At 40.0% G+C, this 14,060-nt stretch overlaps 1 long non-coding RNA gene across 1 annotated transcript; it reads left to right on the top strand.

Moving 5' to 3' along the window:
* Positions 1–12,519: 12,519 nt before the first annotated feature.
* Positions 12,520–13,426, top strand: LOC141280930 (uncharacterized). Its single transcript, XR_012335271.1, has 3 exons — positions 12,520–12,606; positions 13,147–13,245; positions 13,343–13,426. It is a non-coding gene; the product is annotated as an uncharacterized lncRNA (long non-coding RNA).
* The last annotated feature ends 634 nt before the right edge of the window (positions 13,427–14,060 follow it).

Raw genomic sequence — 14,060 nt, forward strand, 5'->3', positions numbered from 1 at the left:
TTCTGCAGAATAGGCTCTCACCCCCATGGTGCAAGAAGTTTAAAAACCTAAGAGCCCCGATCACAAGGCTGAACACACATTTATAGTAGATGCTGAAACACGTATAATCATCAGTTACAACGTCATTTAGAGAAACAACCTTCAATTCGTCACTGATTAAGAAACAAACAGTTAAACATAAATCTAATGACATCATAAAACATATGTCTTGTTCTCAGTAAACTCTACCGTTTACTGGGTTTCTAGCTAAATGATTCATTCGTTATCTTATCATATAGGACTGCACATGATGTTTAAGTCCTTGGACATTTGTACTTGCTGAAAAGACAGAAAGAGCATAATTCTGTACGTTAGCAGAAAAACATGATTCTCATGTGAAACACACTCAATGAACTTTGTAATTAAAAAATGAAAAATAGGATGAAAAATAAAGTATAATAATATGAAAAGAAAGCATAATAAAATCCTCCACTACACTCCTCCCTTTTTATGATTTATTCATAACTCCATTTACTGTCATCGTTACGTAGCTCTGGTTATTACCCTTAACCATAGTGTACATATAGTTCTGTGCAGTTGCAAAAGTAAAAATGCACACACACATAGTATGATCATGAATCTCATTTTTGAAAGAAGAAAAATAGTTTGTTTTCTTGAAGAAATTGAGCACAGTTAGAGTTGGGGTCGTGAGCCCTGAGCACAGTTAGAGTTGGGGTCGTGAGCCCTGAGCACAGTTAGAGTTGGGGTCGTGAGCCCTGAGCACAGTTAGAGTTGGGGTCGTGAGCCCTTGTTGATTAATTTCCTTTGTAGGTTCGGGTTTGGTAGGACCACACGGTGCAGTCGTGCCAAGCTATCCTGCTTTCTTGTTCGAATGAAATTATCTAAGTGTCTAAATTAATGTGGGGTCTCAAAGCTGGTCTTGTAATTACAGTTATTAAGCTGCAAGCGTCGTGTCGATTACCCACATTAAAGATGTCGTGTGCGTGTGTCCAAACCAAACCCAGAATACTGGAGTCGTCCTCAAATACTTTGTGAGCTGTTGCAGTTCTCTCGTGTCGTTCTTCGTATAAACTTGCAGTATACAGGTATCTGTGGTTCCCACCAATACGAAAAAGTGGTCCGTAGCAGTCGACTAGCCGTCCTCCCTTTGGTTTACACCTTGCAGTCCAGGACCAACCCTCCGGCAATGGGCAACGTGCACCCAGGTGGCACGCTCCGCGACTTTCACGGCAGTGTGAGTTGTCAGCAGAACCTGAAATGGCCCCTCCCACCGTCTGGCTTTTCAGGATTTCCTCCTCAGGTTTTTCACCAACACGAGATCTCCTGGTTTGATGTTGTGCAAAGGTCCCTCTGCGGGGCGTGGTAGTGCTGCTTTAACCTGTTTTGAGATGTTTTGAAGGATAGAAGACATAGAAATACAATACTGCAACATGTAATTTTCATTTTGAAGGGTATCACCTGTCGCCCTGTGTGGTTCCCACCCCATATGTGCGGGTCTTCCAAAAAGTATTTCAAAAGGGGACAATTTTGTTTGGTCTCTGACCCTCATTCTCATGTACATGAGTACCAGTGGTAAGCACTGAACCCAATTCAATTTTGTTTCTTCACACATTTTTCTTAGTTTTGCCTTGATCGTGGCATTCTTTTTTTCCACTGCAGCTCCACTATGTGGGTGGTAGGCACAGTGATTGGTCAAATTGATTTGCAAAAATTTACCCACATCTTTCACCACCTGAGCAGTGAAGTGTGCTCCATTATCACTGGAAATTTTGTTTGGGATTCCCCATCTGGGAATAATATCTTTCAATAACATTTTTGTCACCCCAGCACTGTCTGCATGTTTGGTGGGCGTGGCTTCAGTTCCACTTCGAAAACATGTTTGTCATCACCAAAAAATAACGTTTACCTTCTGCTGGTGTCAATTCAATGTAATCCATCATTAAATGTGTGAATGGTCCCTCAGGAAATGGGATGCCCCACAGGTGCAGTTTTTACCCCTCTTGCAACATTATTACCCAGACATATATGACAGTTTTCACAATGTCTCTGCGCTACAGGAGAAAAACCCTTTGTGAAACAATTTTGTGCCATGGCTGTCAGCATTCCTCCTTTGGACACGTGGTCTAAGCCATGTGTCAACCTAGCAAAATGGGAATAAAAGTGTTTAGGGAAGCAGGGTTTTTGATTTGGACCCATTCAAATTTCTTCAGGAGTTTTGGTAGCTCCACACGATTTCCATAGAGCTATTTCTGTGGGAAGAGAAAATGTTTGCATGCTTATTAGTAACTCCTGTGGTGTTTCGGCTTCCTTTTCCTGGGAAATCTGTGTAAGAGAAACGTTTTTGTTAGTAGTCATGAGAGATGCTTCCGCATCCGTGCGTGCATTTCCTCTGGAGATCACGTCCTGTTCCTTGGTGTGTGCTTTGCATTTGCACACAGCTATTTGAGAAAGGAGTAAACTTTCCTCTAAAAGAGAAACAAGCAGTCACTGTAAATGGTTATAGATTGATTAGTAGCAATTTTACAAGCTTGTGTTAGTGCATGCAATTAAGCCACCTGTGCAGATTTGTGAGGTGGTAAGCATCCGGATTTCACTACTTCAAAGTCAGACACAACTGCCCACCCCATCCTATTTATGCCTCTGTCATCTCTGGAAGAGGACCCATCCACATAATATGTCAGGGTGCAATTAGGTATGGGTGTGTCAGTAAGGTCTGGTCTTGGTGTACATACTTCCCGTAGGGCAGACAAACAGCAATGTGGTGTACCTTCATCAGGTGTAGGTAACAATGTCGCCAGGTTAAGAACTGTACATCTTTCAACTGTGACATTAGACATTTGTAACAATGCACAGGAATAACGCAGCCATCTTGCTGCAGACAAGTGAGATGTGCGCTGTTGGAGCAGTATGTGAGACCAACAGTCGTAGCTGTGCATACCCCACAAACTCACTGCTCGCTTGCACAGCTTTCTCTGCAGCTGCCACTGCCCTGAGACATCCTGGTAGGCCCCTGGCCACCGCATCAAGGCGTCCTGAAAAATACGCAACTGGTCTCAACTTGTCACCATGCTCTTGTAACAAAACAGAGGTCATACAGCCATTTCTTTCATCCACAGTTTGAATAAAACGCTTTTTTGGGTCTGGCAACCCTAAAGTGGGTGCCTGCTGTAATGTCTGTTTTAGTTCCACAAATGCCCTTTCAGCCTTCTCTGTCCATTCTACCTTCTCTGATGGTGCCAAAGGTTTCTCATAAATCATGTCATGCAATGGTTGTTGCATCTCAGAATAATTAGCAATAAAAGTCCTGCAATATGATGTCATACCCAAGAATGACATCACCTGTTTCTTTGTAATGGGTTTTGGTATGTCAGCTATTGCCTCTATTCTCTTTGGAGAGAGAGACTTACCCATAGGTGTAATTTCGTGTCCTAGAAAGGTTACTTTCTGGACAGAGCACTGTACCTTTTTGGGGTTGACCTTGTGGCCCTCCTCAGATAGATGAGTGAGCAGCCGTATGGTGTTGTCTGTGCACGACTGCTGAGTCGGTGACGCCACCAAGAGGTCATCCACGTACTGCAATAAAGCAACATCATCATCCAACACAAGTGTCTGTAATGAACAATGCAATGCAGAGTTTGTAAATAGTGCGTCTCTCGCTATACCCCTTAAATGTAAAATCAAACCAAAACTGGCTATCAGAATGGACAGAGAACTCTGAAGAATGCACTTGAAATATCCACTACACTGAAAACCACTGGCCATCAGCTGGTATCTGTGAGAGAATTGTGTAAGGGTTTGGCACGTGAGGTGCTCTTGCTTGTACCACAGCATTTCCTGCTTGGAGATCTTGAACAAACCTCCACTCTGTGGGCTGACCTGCATCTCTGACCTTTGGAAAAATGGGTGCTCTCACAGGTGAGTTTGGGCAGGGAACAATTATCCCTTTCTCCAATAAGGCCTCAAATACTGGCCTTATTCCCTCAAGCGCCTCCCTTTTCAGAGGGTATTGAGGTTTGCATGGTCTGTAATCACTCTTTGGGGTGATAACTACTGGTTCACACCCTTTAATCAAACCCCTCATATTTTTCTTTAGCCCACAGGTAGTCAGGTACTTTGTCAAGAACCTCTTGCGGTAAATCAATACTAGCACACGTCATGTGTACTGACAAACTGTTTTGTAAATTTGAATCTGCAGAAACAGCTTTCTGTATTACAACTCTCTCTCTCTCAGCCATGAAAAAGCAGCATAATCTCTTCTGTGTGCTGATAACTGCTCTGAGAACTGTATGCTATCTGCCAATGGTTCCCAATCAACAGCCTCGCTGCAGGCCTTTGCAAATTCACCTGCATTTCTAACGGCTGACTAGTATTTTTTGCAATGGAGATGTGGGGTACTGAATTGTCAAAATCAAAAATTTGTTCCTGCTTTCCTGTCAACTGAACGAGTGCCACACACCATGAGTCATTCCAGCATATATGGGTTAAAGTCAAAACCCTCTGTCTTTACAGAAAACCATCTCTCTTGCCACTCTCTTTCTGTTATGTCAACAACATGAGCTTGTGCAATGCATGTTTTCAGCTGGAATGACCTCGCTGGCTTGTGGCAATCTTATCTTCCCTTCAGCATGCAACTCTTCATTCAGAAAGGCCCATTCATACACATATAAACAGAGACATACATATAGATGACATTCTGGGATCCCAACAAGAAATATTCAGGCCTTGGTTGTTACATAAGATGCTAGCATTAATTTTACACATCAAATCCCTCCCCATGAGGTTTACCGGACACGCGTCAGATAAAAGGAACATATGCATAAACTTGTTACCGTCATGCATACAACAGAGTGGAGCAGTAAATTCTTCCCTCACTATATGCCCCGTAGCACTCATAGATGAGTTAAACTGCCCACTCAAGGTGACAAATGGGAATTCATCTTTGCGTATGACAGAGTTGATTGCACAAGAGTCTACCATAAACAACAATGCCTGTCCCTCAAACATTATTTCTTCGAGAGGCAGTTTAGAGATGTTGCCTCTCGTTCAGCATCAAGCAAAGCAAGTTCTTCATTGCATAGAGCGTTTCTTTCCCTTTCACACACATCAGAAAAACAGAATTAGCAAGCAGATAATATGGCATTTGAACCGCAGAAAAAACAAGATTGGACTTACCCCCTTCCGTCCGATTCTCTCTTTCCCCCTCCTGGCTTCAGTCCCCTTTTTCTTTACACCCCGCAAAGTTTCCCGCGTCCGCCTGGGATTCTGGTTGCTCTGGAGAATTTAGGAAATGAAAACATTGGTTTTTCAAGTGTTCTTTCTGTCCGCAATACCAGCAAATCTTCTCTCTCTGATTTTCTTGCCACTGCTTTCGCTCTTTTTCTCTCTTTCTCTTTGTTGCCAGTTCTCCTGGAAACGTTGTCCTTGTGAAGGGAAACTGTGCTGATTATGTCGTTGCTGGCCCCATTCGCTTATCTTGACAAAAGCTGAAGATAGTTGTTGATTTGCCTTTCTCTGCTGCTTTCGTTTTTCTTCATGCAGGCGTTCAGCATGTAGAGAATGTGTAATGACCTCACTCAGCTTTCCTGATTCCCATCCGATGCAGGTTTGCTTCACCTTTGTTGAAATTACAGGTTGAAGTTCCCCGAGGAACATTTGCTTTAGGTAGGATTCCCAGGATGTTACCTCTCCTGTGTTGATGTTTTTATCTGGACTTCCTCCTCTTCCTCTTCCAAGATGCTGTTGAGGAGGATTGGTGGGTTTAGCCCAGGTGATAGTTCTTGTGCTGGCGGTGGCGGGGGTGCAGTTGGTATTTTTGGTAATGCTTCTTGTGCGGGTGGTTGTGGGAGTCTTCTTGGAGGGGGTTGGAGATCACCGTCTAGAAGAGGTACCTTTGTATAAGAGAAATGTACCCCAGGTGGGGTACGTGCAGGTGCATATGGAGGAGGAAAAAAAAGAAAGTTAGGTTCATCATGTAATGAATCTGATGTAGGAAAAACATTTGCTTAATGTTTAGCTCTGACTTAGTCTGAGTCAGTTCGTCCTTGGTTCTTATCTTACTCTGTGCTCTCATTTCTCTGCCATCCGCAATGATCTTTTCCCTTAATAAAATGAGTGCTTTTACACTCAGTGTTCCTTTAGGAGGAAAATCATACCTTTTCTCCCAGATTTTACGCTTTCCAACGCCCCCGTGCCCTTTGATTTGATCACTCGAGCATACACGCCATTTTCCAGATCCATTGACTTTGTACTCCCTTTCGAATTACCCTGACCCATGGTCACGAACGAAATAACGCTTACCGTATTATCTATTCAGATGCCACCACAACGGTTCTTTTCCAGATTCCGTCAGCTTTGACTTCAGAAATGGTTGAGACTCTCCCTTCCCTTAGGCCTGGGGTATGGAGCCCGAGACCTCTTGTCTCAGGGGTGATCAGTCAGTCTCTCCCAAACCTGGAGTCTACAGCTGTGGAATCCGCATCCTCGTCGCCATTATTGTCGTGGAATTTTAGCCGCATCAAATAATACTCACTAAGAGTCAAAGTCAAGGATCACACAGACACACTGTCGACAGAATTTTCTTTGTCTGAATTTTATATATTCTGCAGAATAGGCTCTCACCCCCATGGTGCAAGAAGTTTAAAAACCTAAGAGCCCCGATCACAAGGCTGAACACACATTTATAGTAGATGCTGAAACACGTATAATCATCAGTTACAACGTCATTTAGAGAAACAACCTTCAATTCGTCACTGATTAAGAAACAAACAGTTAAACATAAATCTAATGACATCATAAAACATATGTCTTGTTCTCAGTAAACTCTACCGTTTACTGGGTTTCTAGCTAAATGATTCATTCGTTATCTTATCATATAGGACTGCACATGATGTTTAAGTCCTTGGACATTTGTACTTGCTGAAAAGACAGAAAGAGCATAATTCTGTACGTTAGCAGAAAAACATGATTCTCATGTGAAACACACTCAATGAACTTTGTAATTAAAAAATGAAAAATAGGATGAAAAATAAAGTATAATAATATGAAAAGAAAGCATAATAAAATCCTCCACTACAACAGTATAGTATTGCTCCATTAGTAAAAAAACCTTTTTAAAGTGCTAAATCAAATAAACTAAAATTACTCTAGCCCTTATATACTAGTTTTACTTTGATCAGTAAATCCTAAATGGAGAACAAATTAGATGAATCTCAAACAACTTATTTTCTCTAAAGAGTCTCATCCAAAAGCCTTTCAATTGCTGCGGGATTTAACTCTCAATGCAATTGGGTTGTAATCATAGTTCTTTAGCTTCAGGGAAATTTCCTAATCATTTTGGATGACATTCAAGAGCAATCTGAGTTTAATCAAAACGAACCACCTGCCTACTCTATTACGTTAATTCGAATCAATAAAATTATATTTCTGAATATCGCTCCGTGTTACGTTCCACGGAAGAAAGTCCTGTGATCATCGGAGTTTAATAGGTAAAGACTGTAGCATTTGAGCTGAAATATCATACTGTAAATTTTCATCTTTTGCTGCTCTTTTTGTCTTTTTTACCAAGTCCCAACCTTTTTTCAATCGTGTGAGAATGGATGGATGTTAAATTTAATTAAGCAGAAAATTTGGTCAGTGCTTTCTCTATCAGAAATGGTGCTTCTGTATTTAACAACCTAGAAAAAGTCTTGATCATTATACATGTGAGCAGTTCAGCACTGTGGCCAACTTCACAGGACAGCTCTCCACAGTTGAGTGAACAGTGTCAAGCAATGTGTTTATTGATCCTGCAGGGTTTGCCATTTAATTTCCTTCAATATTTTATGGTTTAGAACACAAGAGATGGGAACTTTATAGATTCGCTTTATAAAAAGTCATCAGGTCAATAAATTGAGCTGATAAAGCAATATACAGTGTGCATAATGTTTTACATTACTTGAGGTAAAAGAAATTGAGCTTGATATTTTGTTGGTGTAGATCATTTTGAGTGTTTTCATCTTTTATCTTTATTTCAGAATTCCTATTCAAATCGTAAAACTGTTTTACTTAAATTGTAAAATTGTTTTCTGTTCTTATGCTCTTTACTGACCTTTCTAAAGCAGCATACAATTATCAATAAAACAAGTCATTTGGAAAGAAAGGGTAGCATGACCTCACTATGATACATTTCATCTTTTATGTTCATTCTGTTATTAAGTTTAATATGAAAAAGCTGCCAGAGCTCCTAACAGCTGCCCGACTTCCTTCTGTTTTCTTGTTTAGACCTAATACAGTATCTAATGGGCAGCTTATGTGGCAGGTCTGTTAATTGTAGCTTGTGATAAGGTCCACTGATCAGGGCTAATTTAATTAGAAAATGTTTAGGGAAAACCCTTGGGGAAATGGTTATTTTGAATTAATATACAATACATGCACTTTTAAAAAATTACTGGCAACTAGCTGCCAGTAACTTACTGTAGATTTTACATTTATTGTAAAAATACATGTTATTTGCTGACAACAGTTTATTTATGAAGTTAAATGAATGTCTTTATCTTCTACAGTAAGTTACTGGCAACCAGCTGCATAATTACAGCAAATGTTTTACAGTGTGGTTTTTTAATATTGCACAGTATACAACTAGTGTGCACTAAACTGTATTATACAAAGATAATAGCTAAATACAGGTTACCAATAAGTAAACTTAAATACACAGTGGACTGTGGGGAAAACTAACAATAAGACAAAATGTCAAATGCAAGGAATTCATTCATCTCTTGTTCATGATGTTATCTAAAACTCTTACTGCTCCTTATCCAGATGACATAGTTATCTTCATGGAAGCTAATGAACCTGTCGCTGCAAATCGTAAACTGACCTAATTTATTATGTAGTTGTTCGGCAAAATTATTCTAACCAGTTTGTCAATCTCCCCCCAGTATTTTCTCAGAAACGTTGCCTTTTATGGTAATGCTGTACAGGTCCCTCTGGGAAATGTAATGCTCTGGGTGGTGAGGGAACAGCATCTTAATTCAGAGGGGGAGATGTAATTCCGAGGACATATTTCCTATTGGATAAGCTACGACTTTATGATTATTATCTGACATTATTAATAATAGATACATTTTGAACAGTTTGTGTTTCTGCTAAAACCTATAAAACATATTTTCTCACAGATAACCACTACCTCACCACAAGAATCTAAACAATATCATACATGATTTCCACAATATCAAACTTCAACCCTTTATCTGTTAACTTTAGCATTTTTAAGCAACCATTGATCTTTTTAAGGCAATTGCCTGGCAACTGTCAAACTACTACCTAGCAACTAGAACTAGAACACCTAACCAACACCCTAGGTAACCACTCAAAACACCTTTGCAACTGCCTAGCAACTACTTGACTTGGCAAATTCATAAGATAGCAATGGCCTCGTAACCACTCAGAATATTGTATCAGGACATTAGCAATTTAGTTATTATTATATTCCCAGCCACCCTTAGAGCACCCTAGCATAGTAGATATAATATAAAAGCTAATATCTTTCTTCAGAGCACATAAGAATTAAAATTATATAAAGCTTTTAAAGATCAATGTTTAAATTGTTAGGTTTCAAGCGAGGCTTGTCCGGTCAAAACTTCAAAAGCTTGTATTGGCAATCTCTTCTTGTTAAGAAACAAACAATCAGTTGTTTTAGATATGTGATGGTGTTTGTGCCCAGATATGCCATTCCTTAACAAACCTAACAATCTCTATTCTTTTTAATCATGCTTGTTTTGTTGTGTCCCTTAGCAAAATGTTTCTAAACAAAACTGATAAGACTAATGTGATAGACAATGCTGTAAAAAAGCCGTAATTAGAGATCATGCCATTGCAGAAACAATTGGCAAAAGAATTATGCTCTTTGCCGCATCTATCGTCCTTGCACATCTGGTGCCATAAATCTGTTATTCAAATTGAATTTGCAGTGCATGTGATCTGAGAAATGAATTGGACCATCTTTTGCCATTTACCAAATGCCATCTGTATGACTCAAAATTGGCAACCTTAAGAGTTGTAAATTTTCTTCCAGAGCCAAGGTAAATAATTTTTCTGTCATTCTGCAACAAAGGATTTTTTTAACACTGAAAATACATAAAACATTTTCAAGAAAATAACAGTTCATTTTATCTATGAATTCTGTATCTTCTTTCCTGTCCATCTCTGAATCTCTGCTCATGCATTCATTTTTAAATGACCTATTTCTCCGACTATAAAACTGGATGATTGTTTTAATCTTCCTGTTGTAAAGGGCAATTTTACTGAGAGCTAATAAAATACAAATTCCATCTGCAGAAATGCTGACAGATTCCCCTTTAGGACAAATGTGCTCAGCATGCTGTAAAAATTCATGATAATTATCCTGCAATATTAGTTTTAGCACTGGAGGACACTCCAGGAAGCTCATACTTTTTGGTGTTCCAATTTCAGGGCCACACATCTCTGTGGTCTTCAGGGAGCAAATACATATGGCAACAGGAAAGCAAGCACACAAAATAGCAAAGTAGACTTTTCTCTTGATGGCCTTAAACAGTTAACCAAAACCAATTTAAATAAAATGAACTGTTTCCTCCAAGCAAGCCTTCTTTTGTATTCCATCAATAAAATTCTCACTTACATTGATGTAAATCACTTCTCTTTTCTCACTTCTGATACACAGTTAAGAGGACTTGTGGAAGCTGAACCTACATTCATTTCTCCAGCATCATACTCATTCAAACAAATATCATAATGTTTCCCTGTACATCTCAAATAATTCATTAGGAGATTATAGTGAGCCAGGAAGCAGTAGGTATTTCTGAGGACAGTAGTAAATCCAGATGGTCTTAAAATCAACTGCCTGTGTTGTATTCATGTACAGGTATGGAAGACAGGTCATATTTTCAGTTCTTTAAAATGCTATTTTAAATGTTATCTTGTTTGGGTGGTGGCTGGTGTGACCCCCCTCTTGAAAGGTGCACATCGAGTTTGTCACTACCTCTGTCTCACATTACAGTTTCTGTACAAACACCTGTGGCGTCAGTCAACGCGCTCCGCTGAGCCTTTAATATGTTGCATTTAAGCATATATGCGAACGTGAATGTCGCAAATGCACCGCCACAAACTGCAAGTCTGGAAAAAAATTGCTATGGTGTTCCTGATTCTCAACCTGTGGATGTTTTTCATTGCTAAAAGGGAGTTTGGGAACTTATAGCAGAGCACAGATGACAACATGTTTGCTCGAGACAGCGCAAGCTAGCACTAAGGTAAAGCTAACCTTTACATTATAGTGATGACGCTGGTAGTGATGATTCTCTTAGACCAATCAGTGATCTACAGTGTTTTCGCATCACATCTTAGTATCAGCTCAGGTTGCTTGGAACCCCGACCGAGGTGTTACTAAAAAAGTATTGGGTGTAGTACTGCACCTAGTGTAAAAGCACATAAAAGTAAGCTGACCCAAACCAAACCATGGGCTACTATGCAATGGAAAAGCGCCATAAGAGTGCCAAAGCATGAACAGAGTACCTCGGGTACAGGATTGCGTTTGGGTACAGGAAGCCTCCAGGATGGTGTGTTCTCCAATTGGAGCCAGGGTGTTGCAGCGTGCGCCGGGCTCCATGGTGGTGCAGGCCGCACTAGGAGCCACAGAGGTGAAGCCCAGACCAGGAGCCAGGGAGGATAGATGGCCACCGTGGACGTGATGCAGGAGACACTGCCCACCATAATTGCCATGACAGGATGAAAAGGTGGATGAAAAGGATCCTGAGCTGCAGAACAGTGCACAGGTGGGTAAACTGGGGGAGTCCATCATGCAGGTAAGTGATGATGATGTAAGACTGAAGGGTGCTGGTAATGGTGATGAGGGCGAGCAAGTGATGGTGATTAAGACTTGTGTGAGAGAGATTGGGTCGATTGGGTGGTGGCTTATGTGACTGACTCTATAGGTGGGTTGCACCAACAAGGATTAAATTAAGCAGAGTTTAAAGCTAATCTAGGGTTTTTTGATCACAGTTTAATTCAAGTTGTGTTGCACTTATTAAAGAGCACCTATTATGAGATACACGTTTTTAAACATCCTTTTGTGTGTAAGTTTGTATTAGTACATGCTAACGATATTCAAAAAGTACATACCTCAAAGAAAACGATGACGCGAGTTATCGTCTCTAACGTTCGAGGACTACAAAAAACACTCGGATTGTAGGCAACAGTTTACTTCCTGGGATTGGTGACGTAGATAAGACCAACATTATCATAGTTCAGCCCTCTCTGCTTTGCTTGGGTACGCCCTCAAAGACGAGGGTGGGGAGCGCCGAGTCAGAAGAGAGCTAAAATGGCGGAGGTTGTGAGTCCCTGCTTTGACTCTGTTTGCAAACTCTTGTTTCATTGTTTAAGCGATTAAATCTCTCGAGTAGACGCTGTCTCTTTAGATGCAAGGGCAAAATAGCACTTTATGGACTTACACAGAGGACATCTTTAATACGGTTCCGGAAAAATCCAGTCAGAAGTTCTTCACGGAGTTTTCACAATAACTGCTTCTCATGAACGGAAGCTGCGCGACGTCTCCTCCTGAAAGTTGGATTACCGTGCACTTCTGGATCACAGGCTGTAAGTATTCATGTTTATTATTTGCCTTTACTGTAAGTTACGTTACCGGTAACCGGAGCTTAACATTATGTGTAGAGCTCAGATATATATCTATGTGTAGAGCTAAGCTTGCAAGCTAATTGTGTTGTAGTGTAATAATGTATTTCATAAACAACGTACCATATTTACACACGTGTATGTTGAATTATGCAGACTATCGTTTTTATCGATGTTTATTTAGACGTGTTTACAAACTTGCTAAGCTGTTCCAGCTAAACTGTTACCGGTAAAGTTTGTTCTCATGATCAAACTCAAGTCAAGAAACTCTAACGTTAAGTACAGATGATTTGTTTAACGTTATATGTATTTTACTGTTGTATTTACTTGAAGCTTTCTTAGATTTTGAAACGAAGTAAACACGTAATGTGTGTTGCTAATGTTGGGCCATGTAATACATTAACGTTTTAATGAATAGTCTAACGATTTATAATCGTTGTACTCTATTGTTATAATATGTCTTTTTGACTGAATACATGTTTGTTTTATTTGTCTATATCCTAGATTCGCAGCTGGACACATCCTTCTAACTAACACTGTATGCAAACATGCAACATCATAACACACAGTACAAGGAGTTAGACTGGCATATGAGGAGCAAAGGTATGTAACACATATGATGTATTTAGCTAGTGAAACCACTACCAGTCTTAAATGTATAACTGATGATGACAAAGTTTTTTTCTCTGCATAATCATAGGAACCCACGCAGTAGCATCGTTTCACAATGTTTCCATCACCATCATCAGTGGATGCCTTTGCCGTCCGTAGCCTGAGATTTCAGATTTGCAGCAAAAAATGTGACTTTCCCATTTATTGGAATGCTGTGCAGGTATTTAAATATTTTAGTAACTGTGTTAAATAAAGTACGGTAGTATTTACTTTTAAAATAAATGTATTGCTTATTTATATTGCAGCCATCCATTACAATGTCACCAAGCCGTAACAAAAGCATGAGAGGGAAAGTACAAGGCTATGTTCCCAAAACACAAAAGTGACATACTGTAAGCAGTAATGTTTTATTTCAAATACATTCATAATTAAAAACTTAATGTATGAAGCAGGGAAATAAATTATCAAAACAAAAGATTTATTGACTGCAATATTTGTACAGTTATGTGGATGATGTGATCAGGCTTGTGTTTGCTGAGGTATTTGAAGATAAGCTGAAGGAAACCCCGATTCCAATGGACCTGGCATCACAGTTTGAGAGACCTTCAAAGGAGGACGTGATTGCATGCCATCTTCAGTGCAGGGGTCGTCGGAAGCCAACATTCCGATCGGGAAGCTCCAAGCGTATCTGGAGAACAACACACGACAGGATGATAACCATATAGTGTCGTCTTAAATAGCATCAGCTGACAAAGCTTTGATATGCCATTTATCTGAATAGATAGCTGTAAGAAGTGAATTGAACA

Source organism: Paramisgurnus dabryanus, chromosome 17 (genome assembly GCF_030506205.2).
Source record: "Paramisgurnus dabryanus chromosome 17, PD_genome_1.1, whole genome shotgun sequence".
Taxonomy (NCBI): domain Eukaryota; kingdom Metazoa; phylum Chordata; class Actinopteri; order Cypriniformes; family Cobitidae; genus Paramisgurnus; species Paramisgurnus dabryanus.